Genomic DNA, 13,160 nt, shown 5'->3' on the forward strand with positions numbered 1-13,160 from the left:
TGGCGAATCTGATACTCGGCACAGCGGCCGAAGGTAAATTATCCCAAATTCCTCTTTCAAATGACACCATCAGTGACAGAATAGAGTGCATGAGTAAAGACATCTTGGCTCAAGTAGTCGCAGATGTAATTTCAAGTCCGGCAAAATTTAGCCTTCAACTCGACAAGACCACAGACGTTTCTAATCTAAGCCAGCTTGCTGTTTTCGTGCGCTATGTGAAAGACAACATGATAAAAGAAGAGTTTTTATTTTGTAAGCCTCTTACAACAACAACTAAGGCAGCCGATGTGAAGAAGCTTGTGGATGACTTCCTCAGAGACCACAATCTTTCATGGTATATGGTTTCTGCAGTTTGTATGGACGGAGCTCCAGTCATGCTGGGAAGAAAGTCTGGTTTTGGTGCGCTAGTAAAAGCCGATGCACCACACATCATTGTTACGCATTGTATTCTGCACAGGCATGCGTTGGCAACAAAAACCTTGCCTCCAAAAATGGCAGAAGTATTAAAAACTGTAGTGAAATGTGTGAACTATGTGCGAAATAGTGCTCTGAGGCACCGCATCTTCAGTGAGCTGTGTAAAGAAATAGGCTCTGAATTTGAGGTACTCCTGTACCTTTTCTAATGTTCGGTGGTTATCCGGGGGACAGGTGCTGAATCGTGTTTTTGCAATGCGTGTGGAATTAGCCCTGTTTTTGCAAGCGCACCAACATTGTCATGCAGATTGCTTCAAAAATCATGAGTTCATTCTCATTTTAGGGTACATGGCTAATATATTTGCAGCTCTAAATCATCTCAATCAGCAGATGCAGGGTGGTGGAGTCAACATCATGGAAGCAGAAGAAAACCTCAAGGCTTTTAAAAAAAAACTACCGTTATGGAAACGACGAACAGAGAACAATAACTTCGCAAACTTTCCCCTTCTGGACGACTGTGTAAGTAAGATCGAAGATGTGTCTGGAATCGGAGACATTTCTGTATCCATGGAACTGAAGCAAACAATTGCCACGCACTTAGATGAGCTTGCAAAGTCTATCAACGGATATTTCCCTACAAGAGAGTCATATCCAGCATGGGTGAGACAGCCGTTCACGTTCGCTGTTGAGACAGCAGATGTCAATTATGAATACCCCGACGAAATCATTGAAATTCAGCAGAGCCAGGTTCATTTTCGACTCTTCAGAACAACAACACTCAACGTTTTGGTGTCGACAGTTGGAAAAGTACCCAATTATTGCTAAGAAAGCCCTGGAATTTTTTATACCATTTGTTACAACATATCTCTGCGAATAATCCTTTTCGAGGATGCTGGACGTAAAAACAAAGAAAAGGAACAGACTTTGCTGTGAAAATGACATGAGAGTAGCACTTGCCAAGGTGAAGCCACGCATATCTGAACTGGTCTCTCAAAAACAACAGCAGAAGTCACACTGATTTGCAGGTATGTAATTTGTTGTGAGTTCATGCACTGTGTTGGTTTTGTTCTTTGATCAAGGTGATGTTCATGCATGGTTCATTTTGTGTACCAGTAAAAAAACATATACCTATGTCTTGAATTTGGAAAAAAATCATATTTGATTTATCACTAAAGAAGGGTTAGGTGAATGTGCATTTGAAACTGGTGGGTTCGGTACCTCAAACAAGGTTAAGAACCACTGTCCTAGGTTGTGTAAGGCGGCGGTGTTCACACCTTGCAGTAACTGAGGCAGTGACCCAAGCAAGTCCAACATAAACCGCTTTTATTTCAGCAACTCACGGGTTAACAGAAAGTCCTCCGGTTCGCAGCCGGGTTAACAAAGTCCATACACAATGTTTGCCGCGGGCAACGGCCATGCCGGCCGCTCAGAGCCTGACAGGTGCAGAGGGTTCCCAGGCAGGGGTTCAGCCACCCTCAATCCTACTTAGGTTTCCTGCTGTGCTCCTAGCAGGTTCCAACATAGAACAACACTAATCCTTAGTGCATGGGTTTTAAAGGACCTGTGGCAAGAGCCACTGGAAAACCTGGGTTGGAGGGAGGAGGCTGCCCTACTGCCTCCTGTGACCTCCTCCCAGAAATGAAGGCCCTGCCAGGTTTTTACTAATCTGCCTTAGCCAGATAGCCTGACTAGGTCCATGCTCACCTTCATTCCTGCATTGCAGCCAAAGGTGTGTCTGTGACTGCAATGCACTCCAATGGTTTTAATAGGTCTCTGTACACATTCTGGGGGAGATATAATGTGTTATGCACATGCTCGGACTGACTGGCGTGTGCGTGATTAGTGATCCCACTGTACCATGAACCGGGGAGTGCCTGGAGGGGCGTAACTAAGTATCAACCTGATCCGACCAATGTCGCACGGTGGCTCAGTCGACTCCGTGCACCAAGGAGGAACCGAGCAGAGGGACCAGGTGCTACTCCAGGTCAGACCCCGGACACGGCTGTTGACCCACACCGGGTGATACAGGAACAGGCAGGTTAGACTGGGTATTGGCAGGCACGACTGGTATGCAGACAGGTGGGTACTGGTAAGCACGACTGGTATGCAGACAGGGGGGGTACTGGCAAGCACGGCTGGAGTGCAGACAGGGAGGCACTAGCAGGTTGGAGCGCAGGCTGGATAGGGTCCAGTACTGACTGGGACTCAGGAACAGAACCGCAGATATGGTAGACAAGCGGAGCAGAGAGGAACCACTCGAGCAGTGGGCAAGACAGAGCAGAGAGATACCGTCGGACCGGTGAGCAAGCACAGCAGGGCGAAACCGCAGGTGCGGTGGGCAAGGCAAAGCAGAGCGAAACCGCTGGAGCGGTGAGCAAGGCAGAGCAGGGCGAAACCGCTGGAGCAGTGAGCAAGGCAGAGCAGAGAGGAACCTCTGGAGCGGTGAGCAAGGCAGAGCAGAGAGGAACCGCCGGAGCGGTGAGCAAGGCAGAGCAGGAAGGAACCGCCGGAGCGGTGAGCAAGGCAGAGCAGGAAGGAACTGCCGGAGTGGTGAACAAGGCAGAGTGAGGCGAAACCGCCGGAGCGGTGAGCAAGGCAGAGCAGAGAGGAACAGCCGGAGCGGTGAGCAAGGCAGGGCAGAGAGGAACCGCCAGAGCAGTGAGCAAGGCAGGGCAGAGAGGAACCGCCAGAGCGGTGAGCAAGGCAGGGCAGAGAGGAACCGCCAGAGCGGTGAGCAAGGCAGAGCAGAGAGGAACCGCCGGAGCGGTGAGCAAGGCAGAGTGAGGCGAAACCGCCGGAGCGGTGAGCAAGGCAGAGCAGAGAGGAACAGCCGGAGCGGTGAGCAAGGCAGGGCAGAGAGGAACCGCCAGAGCAGTGAGCAAGGCAGGGCAGAGAGGAACCGCCGGAACAGTGGGCAAGGCAGGGCAGAGAGGAACCGCTGGAGCGGTGAGCAAGGCAGAGCAGAAAGGACAGGGCTCTGTTCACACGGAACAGACTGGAAGGGACAAGCAGAACCAGATACACATAAGGTACTTGCAATGAAGTAGCGAGTGGACTCTAAACTCACAAACAGAAGTGCAGAGACAACGAGTTGGAGTTAGGTGCGGGTTCAGATACTGCAGGAAAAGGAAAGGTACGGACATAGAGAAAAAAAGGTTACAGGCTAGGAGACAGTTCAGACAGGAACTGACACTGCAACGAGATACAGGAACAGGTCTGGGAATACAGCCCCCAGAGATGGCGCAACAGACAACAGGCTAGGAGATAGTTCAGACAGGCCTGGGAATACAGCCCCCAGGATGGCGGACAGGCAAGAAACAAAACAGGACCTGGCACTTCAGAGGCAAGGAGCCATCTGAAGGTTAGAGTTGCTCAGGCCCCAGCTTCAGGGTGGAGCTGGTTTAAATATCAAGTGACTGACAGCAATAGGCTGGGGACGCATCAGGGGTGTGTCCACAGCAGCTACAAGAATCAGGAAGTAACCGGGCCGCCACCCTAAGCAGTCAGAACAGAGGCAAGCACATAGTGTGAACAGGAGCAAGATTTGCAAACTGGACTGAAGGGTAAGATTGTGATCTTGCATAGTGGGAGATAGTGCACTATGCAAGCATGCCGCCAGGGATGTTACAGTACCCCCCCCCTTTACGCCCTCTCTTCTTCAAGCCTGCAAGGGTCTTCCGCAGAGAATTTGGAGGCCAATCCTCTTCAAGAGGATTACCTCTTCTGTCCACTAGAGGAAACAACTGGTCTCATCATCTTGGTAACTAGGATGCTTCCTCCCATCAAGCCATCCTCAGCAACAGATGAAGTGGGTGAAGTACCAGGAACAGCACACAGGAAAGTTTCTCTCCATTTGTTATCAGATAGCACCCCGGTGGATTCAGGAGACAACTGGAGGTCCTCTGCCTGGTTGGAGGGGTGCAGAGACTCGGGGGTAACCATCGCCTTGACGTACACTTTGCCAAGCTTACTGGATGAAGTGGGCGGCGTACCAAGTACAGGGTGTAGGAAAGTCTCTCTTCCATTGTTATCAGGCAGCACCCCGGAGGATTCAGGAGACAACTGGAGGTCCTCCGCCTGGTTGGAGGGGTGCAGAGACTTGGAGGTAACCACCGCCTTGATGGACGTAAGGCCACACTTATTAGAGATGGAGGCTCCTTGCTTTGGGACCATCTTCAGGCTGGTTTCAGAGATGACATGTCTGTGAGGCGGGACTGTACCTGAAGCCAGATCATTGGTACAATCGTCGAGACTGTGTGGGGACATTGCCTCCGCTTCTCTTCCTTCGGAGACTTCAGTGCACAGCGAGTCAGCGACTAGCAGATCTGGTGAAAAAGAAAAAGAAACTGCTGATTGTCCTGAAGATATGGGAACTGGACACCCCTTGTTCCTTAGCAGTCCCCCAGGATACACCATGCAAGGTCTCCAGACCTGAGCGGGCACTAGATCTCTCGGCTCTGGACGACTTGCGGGTAAACCAGTCAGCACCTGGAATGAAAGCTTCTTCAAGTATAATGCTCCAATCTGGAGCTTAATTTGTACAGACATATTTTGTCTGTTTCTGAGTAGGGCTCGTCCTTCCGCTGACAATGCCCAAACCGGCTTCTGGAGTTTTCGGACGGGAATCAAACACTGACTCTTCAAGGCTTTATGCCCGAAACTTCCGGTTAATCCGAGGCTTTCACTTGTCACGGAGACAGTCATGGTCATCTGTGGAGAGGAAACACTAACGCCAAGGGCAGCCTCTCCTGCAGGCCTAATGTCTTGGGATTCTCCAACCTTCGCTGGACAAAGACAGTCAGGGGGTCCCAAACAACCGCAGCGGGGCCGCAATCCGATTTTGTGACTGAGTTCCGGCCTCTGCTTTGCCTGACGAACATGGTCAACCTTCATGGATTCAGTGCAGGTAGCTGCTTCTACAGGCTGGGGAACAGGAGGTCTTTGGGAGGACAGAACCTGGCGTGATGGCTTACCTCTTTGCCTTTTACGCCTGGACTGCCTCTTGAGGTTGGGAAGAGAAGTATTCTGTGAAGCATAGTCATCCTGTGTGGATTCTGGGTGGGCAGCAGTCTCTTCAGGCTGGAGAACTGGTGAGTTACCCACACACATTACCCATCGGGGCTGCTCCGGGATATTGGGAAGGGAAGCATTAGCAGAGGCTTCAGGATTGGGGTCATTGAAGACCATTAGAAAGGCCACCAGGAAGGCCTGCAGGTCAAAGATGATAGGATCCCATGCTTCACATAGGGGGGTGATCCATTTCAAAGCATCACCCGCTAGGTAGGACATCATAAATGGCACTTTAACCCGATCGGTAGGAAAATAGTGAGGATAGAACTTGAAATGCAGCATGCATTGCTCCACAAAAACACGACTGCGTTTTCGATCCCCATAGTACCGTGGTGGATCTGCAAGAACGAGTGCTGATAGCTCCATTTGGACTGTTGCGTAAATCGCCTGGACCTCAGCTGGCGAAAAAAATTTTTCTTGGTGCACGTATTTGCCAGACGATTCAAATGTCTCAGAGAGCGAAGGGCCGTGGGGCTCAATGGGAACCATGGCCTGAGCAAACTGTTATGCACACGCCCGGACTGACGGGCGAGTGTGTGATTAGTGATCCCACTGTACCATGAACCGGGGAGTGCCTGGAGGGGCCTAACTAAGTATCAACCCGATCCGACCAAGATCGCACGGCGGCTCAGTCGACTCCGTGCACCAAGGAGGAACCGAGCAGAGGGACCAGGTGCTACTCCAGGTCAGACCCCGGACACGGCTGTTGACCCACACCGGGTGATACAGGAATAGGCAGGTTAGACTGGCTCACTGACAGGTTGGTATTGGCAGGCACGACTGGTATGCAGACAGGGGGGTACTGGCAAGCACGACTGGAGTGCAGACAGGGAGGCACTAGCAGGTTGGAGCGCAGGCTGGATAGGGTCCAGTACAGACTGGGACTCAGGAACAGTACCGCAGATGCGGTAGACAAGCAGAGCAGAGAGGAACCGCTGGAGCGGTGGGCAAGACAGAGCAGAGAGATACTGTCGGAGCGGTGAGCAAGCAGAGCAGGGCGAAACCACCGGTGCGGTGGGCAAAGCAGAGCGAAACCACCGGAGCGGTGAGCAAGGCAGAGCAGGGCGAAACCGCTGGAGCGGTGAGCAAGGCAGAGCAGAGAGGAATCACCGGAGTGGTGAGCAAGGCAGAGCAGAGAGGAACCGCCGAAGCGGTGAGCGTGGCAAAGCAGGAAGGAACCGCCGGAGCGGTGAGCAAGGCAGAGCAGGAAGGAACAGCCGGAGCGGTGAACAAGGCAGAGCAAGGCGAAACCGCCAGAGCGGTGAGCAAGGCAGAGCAAGGCGAAACCGCCAGAGCGGTGAGCAAGGCAGAGCAGAGAGGAACCGCCGGAGCGGTGAGCAAGGCAGAGCAGAGAGGAACCGCCGGAGCGGTGAGCAAGGCAGAGCAGAGAGGAACCGCCGGAGCGGTGAGCAAGGCAGAGCAGAGAGGAACCGCCGGAGCGGTGAGCAAGGCAGAGCAGAGAGGAACCGCTGGAGCGTGCGGCCTCCCGCTGTGTATAGATGGCGCCGTGCAGCCTCCTGCTGTGTATAGATGGCTACGTGCGGCCTCCTACTGTGTATAGATGGCTACGTGCGGCCTCCCGCTGTGTATAGATGGCTACGTGCGGCCTCCCGCTGTGTATAGATGGCTATGTGCGGCCTCCCGCTGTGTATAGATGGCTACGTGCGGCCTCCTGCTGTGTATTAATGGCACCGTGCGGCCTCCTGCTGTGTATAGATGGCTACGTGCGGCCTCCTGCTGTGTATAGATGGCTACGTTCGGCCTCCTGCTGTGTATAGATGGCTACGTGCGGCCTCCTGCTGTGTATAGATGGCTACGTTCGGCCTCCTGTGTATAGATGGCTGCGTGCGGCCTCCTGCTGTGTATAGATGGCTATGTGCGGCCTCCTGCTGTGTATAGATGGCTACGTGCGGCCTCCTGCTGTGTATAGATGGCACCGTGCGGCCTCCTGCTATGTATAGATGGCACCGTGCAGCCTCCTGCTGTGTATAGATGGCTACGTGCGGCCTCCTGCTTTGTATAGATGGCTACGTGCGGTCTCCTGCAGTGTATAGATGGATACGTGCGGCCTCCTGCTGTGTATAGATGGCTACGTGCGGCCTCCTGTTGTGTATAGATGGCTACGTGCGGCCTCCTGTTGTGTATAGATGTCTACATAAGGCCTCCTGCTGTATATATATGGCTATGTGCGGTCTCCTGCTGTGTATAGATTGCACTGTGCGGCCTCCCGCTGTGTATGGATAGCTACGTGTCGCCTGCTGCTGTGTATAGATGGCGCCGTGCAGCCTCCTGCTGTGTATAGATGGCTACTTGCGGCCTCCTGCTGTGTATAGATGGCTATGTGCGGCCTCCTGCTGTGTATAGATGGCTACGTGCGGCCTCCTGCTGTGTATAGATGGCTACGTGCGGCCTCCCGTTGTGTATGGATGGCTACTTGCGGCCTCCCGCTGTGTATGGATGGCTACGTGCGGCCTCCCGCTGTGTATAGATAGTACCGTGCGGCCTCCCGCTGTGTATAGATGGCTACGTGGGGCCTCCTGCTGTGTATAGATGGCACCTTGCGGCTCCTGCTGTGTATAGAAGACTACGTGCGGCCTCCTGCTGTGTATTGATGGCACCGTGCGGCCTCCTGCTGTGTATAGATGGCTACGTGCGGCCTCCTGCTGTGTATAGATGGCTACGTGCGACCTCCTGCTGTGTATAGATGGCACCGTGCGGCCTCCTGCTGTGTATAGATGGCACCGTGCGGCCTACTGCTGTGTATAGATGACTACGTGTGCTCAATATTAAGTCATACAATTAATGTAAGGCTATGTGCCCACGATGCAGAAATGCTCCGGATTTTTTTTGAGCGTTTCTGCATCTCCCTGGCAGAAAAAAAACGCATGAGAATTTTACATGCTTTTTTCCTGCCAAACACATGCGGATGTGAAGCGTTCTTCACATGCATTTCTGCATGCGGGTTGACAAGCGCTTTCCAAGCGATTTTAGCATCACTTGGAAAGTGCTTGACAACTTGGTCACACTATATAAATCCATGCAACCAGCAAGCGGCATGGATTTATATAGTGTGACCGTAAAAGAATGGTAAAAAAATAAAAAATAAATATACCTTCTGATGGCCTGCCGACGTCAACGGTCGCGTGACCCATCACATGACTAAATTACGTCACGGCAGGTTTTCAGACCATCGCGAGCTGCTGGCAAGCCAGGACGCATCGGATAAAGACACCGCGGGCCATCAGAAGGTAAGTATAATATTTAATGTTTATTTTATTCTTTTTTTACAGGTTCTATGGTACCCGGGTCCGGAGGAGAGTCTCCTCTTCTCCAAACCCGGGTACCATCCGCACATTGAAATGCATGGAATGTGCATCTACAGATGCAGTGATGCGGATTCCATGCGTTCCAATGCAAGTCAATGGTGGCGAAAACGCAACGCTTCCGCAAATTAATTTGTAGTGCTGCGGATTTTTCCGCAATGATAATTCGCAGTGGAAATTTCCGCAGCATGTGCACAGCACATGCGGATTATCATTGGGGAACATGGCAGACCTTCTACCAAGCGTTTTTTAAGCGTTTCTGCAGTGGAATTGCCGCTGCGGAAACGCTTAAAAAAATGCATAGTGGGCACACAGCCTAAAAAAAATTATTATAATTAATATTCTGCCAAATTAATTTCACGTGAACTCTCACATGATCTATCTCAGGGGATCATGTGATACATCAGGGGTGTGTGTGTGTGTGTGTGTGTGTGTGTGTGTGTGTGTGTGTGTGGGGGGGGAGCACGCCTTCTAAACTGCCCGGGGCCCTTGCTACACTTAATCCACCCCTGTGTGTTGGGCTCACCATACTTTGTCCTGGCAGTTAAGGTGGGGTATAGTAATCAGGGCTGTGGAGTCAGTAAGCTAAACCTCCGATTCCTCAATTTCCATGACATCGAATCCAACTCCGACTCCCTCATACACGGCTCATGTTTAAGTGATAAATTTACTGTAGCACAGATTCTTCTCAGCTAAAAGTCTAGACTCTTAGATCAGGAATAGGACAGACATTTATAGGACATTTCAGAACTTTCCCAAATTCTTATGAAAAAATATTCCCCACAAACTGTATTCAACTACTGCACCCAATTTATTATATATTTTAGGAGTCGGAGTCGGTCCATTTTATACCAACTCAGACTCCACCAAAATGGGTTCCAACTCCACAGCCCTGACAGTAGGGTCATTATACTGTGCATGTAGAGGCTAATGAGGAGGAATGCACCATGGGGGTATCATACTGTGTTTAGGGGGGGGGGGGGCACTTTTGTTGGCATCACATTTTATGGGGCAATGAAAGAGGGATCTAGGACTTCAGCAGGAGGAAAATTACTATATAAAGGCTGGAAAGTTGTGAGATCTGCTCTTCTGTGACCCTGACAATTATTTACTTTTTTTTTTTGCGGGGGGGGGGGGCCCAATTAGAACTTCTGCTATGGGGCCTCATGATTCCTATGTACGCCTCTGCCCCTGGGATTAGAAGACACTGTCCGTTACCTGCCCAAATCTGTAAACTACAAAGCCAAATGACAGTTTACGTAGAATGTGCTGACAAGTTAGAAAATCGCTTGAAGTAAAATTCTGATGGGCCTGTAAGAGAAAGCGGAGGGTAATGATGCTGTTGGCTTCCTAGATCCCTGATATCTTATTGGATGAATCTACCTTCTCTCCCTTCTGTGCTGCTGAATGTGCTCATATGGTCCCTACAAGACCAGGTCCAGTCTTTCTGGCCAAACTTCACTTTTATGATCGACAACATTAAATGTGCAGTGAGGCCAAGTGTGAATTTCTGTGCAATAACAGCAGAGTTTCCCTTTATCCTGACTGTTCAATTTATTTTAAAACCAACTAACTTCAAACTGGATTGTGATAAACTATACAGAAAACATTACACCTGTGCCATGATATATCTCTAAGCTGTGCGTGGCTGATGGCTGTAATATACATTTATTCACGCCTGCAGGAGATGTGTTGGCTCCAGCCCTGGTTTCATGGATTCACTCCACATCATAAATTCCATTGTTTTCAGTCCTAAGGAATTCAGATTACTGCACAATCTCTCCTGAAATGGGGGCGCTAATACTTTCTCTACTCTTCTGCTCAGGACTCATAGTTGCTCCAATGGTCCACCATAAATGAGTGTGACTCCAGTTTAGTGTTGGATTTCTCCCCTCATACATACGTTGTTGTTGGGGATGTTACATGTTTTTATATTCTTTCTTTTTTTTACAGGTTCATTCTGTATGATAGTTTCATTGTGGTGGGATCGGCCGGCCTCACTTATGTGACTCTGTAACTCCCTGGTAGTCTTTCAAAAAGATCTCCATTACGTCTTCCAAATGCCCAAGATCTAAATTTAAGACACCTCAGCTCTGCAGTATTATAAAAAGTTCTCTTTGAACATCTAATATTTCTTATCATCTGACAGAAAATATTGTCCCTTACGATAGTTTAGATTGCCAAGAGCCACCGAGCCCATACTCTAATTACCCCAGAGAGGTTTCACCACTAGTTACTCATTTTTCTCTGATGAAGACTGTTGAGTTTGATCATTTCAGTAGATGTGTTATTGTCTGTAGTCACAGTTTTTGACTTCAGTAATCCTCTGATTTAACCCCTTCCTGCAGCCAGTTTTGTGTTCCTAATCAGGGCCATTTTTCAAATCTGACATGTGTCACTTTATGTGGTGATAACTCTGGAATTCTTCACAAAGGATAATAGGAAACAAATGGACCTTACAAATTATTTTCCAACTTTTCAATCTGACAGTACCCTATATACGGTAGTACACTACTGTCTGGGCACATGGCAGGTTAAGAAGGGAAGGAGTGCCATTTAGCTATTAGGAATGCAGATCTTGCTGGAATAGTTTGCAGACACAATGCATTGGGGGAACTGGTCTTGGTCACCTGGAAGCTCAAAAGATGACTACCACAAACAGGCTTGCCTTATCTACCCCGTTTACATATTTCACAAATTACTTTGCTCATCACCCTTTAACCCCTCTACATGGATCTGGACTAACACAGAGACCCCTAGGCTTGGGCCACGGTGTTACCTGCTGTTCTGTGGAGTGAGAAGGGAAGAAGAATAGTCAGGTAGCCGGGTCAGAACCAGGAGGGCAGAGAACATACAAAATCAGAAGACACAAGAGTAGTCAGTAAACGGGCCGAGGTCACAACAGGAGAAAAATACACAAGCCGGGAGCTGAGCACAGAGGACAGAACCAGAGGAGAACAAGGCTGTATCTGGCAGCTTCCGGCAATATGCTTCCAGCTTTAGTAGGGTGTGGTGCTCTCCAGTTAACTGAAGCAGGGAGCAGATTACTCCAGCTGGACAACACACACACCCATACTGCCAGACTGGATGGTACTACTGGTCCCAGTGACCCTAATCATAGTGGCTGCGAAGAGCCTGCGCCTTTCAGGGCTTCTGGTTCTGACGTCTCTTCCATCACCAGCGCCGCCTGCAGAATGAATAAGGCGTCTGGTGACAGAAGCTGACGTCGCAGGAGCAGATCCCAGAGGAGATGGGACACACCATTTGCAGAAGCCCTAATATAACAAAATTGCAGAAAACCAGAGCAGTAGAAATCCCCATAAAGTGACTCCATTTTCGATATTATAACCCTCAGTGAATTAATCTATAGGAGTAGTGACTATTTTGACTCCACAGCCACTTTCCAGAAATTAGCACGCAGTGGATGATGGAGAGTGAAAATTGCAAATATGCCATTTTATTACCCAACACATAGTGTCCAGATTGTGCTCCAGGGGACACACACCGTAAATTAAGTGGGTTCTTCTCACTATAGTAATGCCAAATACATGGATGCTAAATGTGGTTTGGGCACACTGCAAGGCTCAGAAGCGAGGGGGAGATCTGACTTTGGGAGAGTGGATATTGCTGGATTGGTTTATGGAAGCCATGTTGCTTTTCAAGAGCCTTTGAGCCACTAATAATGTGGAAACCTCTGTTTTTCCACTGACCGATGATGGACCTGAGTGGGGACTTGTTATTTGTGAGATGAGTAGAAGTTTTTATTGGTATTATTTTTGCCTACATAACATTGTTTGGTGGCTTTTTATTCCATATTAGGGAGGCAGAATGAAAAAACAGTTGAACACCTCGCTCTACTGGTTCATCCTATGAGGTTTTCTATTAGACAGTCATTGTCCTGGTGAATAAGTGATTTTTTTTTATATAACTTGCCTTTTTTATGGACAGTTTAAGTAGAAATGTTCAAAAATATAAAATTCAAGGATTTTTATTAAAAAATAATAATTGGTTTTATTCTTGGCAGATGTCTGTACCAGGAGATCAGAGGGACAGCTGATATCTTCAATTTTTAAATCAGATAATTTTCAGATCCAACAGGATACAATTGAAGTGAATGACATTTCTCCAGATTTACCATCATCCCTTCACAGCAAAGATCTGTCATCTGATCCTTTGCAAAAGGTCCTGTCATCTGATTCATTACCGATTATTAAGGAAAATCAAAGTCACAAAATAAGCACTAAAAAACGAACTGCTCCTAATGCAAAGAAGCCATTTTCACGGTCAGAATATAGAAATAGTTTTCCTCCCAAAAAGTCTTTTCTTAAACCTGAAAAAATTCACACAGCAAAG

At 49.1% G+C, this 13,160-nt stretch overlaps 1 protein-coding gene across 1 annotated transcript in view; it reads left to right on the top strand.

Moving 5' to 3' along the window:
- Positions 1-13,160, top strand: part of LOC141178587 (uncharacterized) — a 648,943-nt gene that overhangs the window by 153,452 nt on the left and 482,331 nt on the right. The window lies entirely within an intron of this gene.

This window comes from Phyllobates terribilis, unplaced genomic scaffold (genome assembly GCF_046119375.1).
Source record: "Phyllobates terribilis strain yellow unplaced genomic scaffold, ASM4611937v1 Scaffold_29__1_contigs__length_15306474, whole genome shotgun sequence".
NCBI classification, from domain to species: domain Eukaryota; kingdom Metazoa; phylum Chordata; class Amphibia; order Anura; family Dendrobatidae; genus Phyllobates; species Phyllobates terribilis.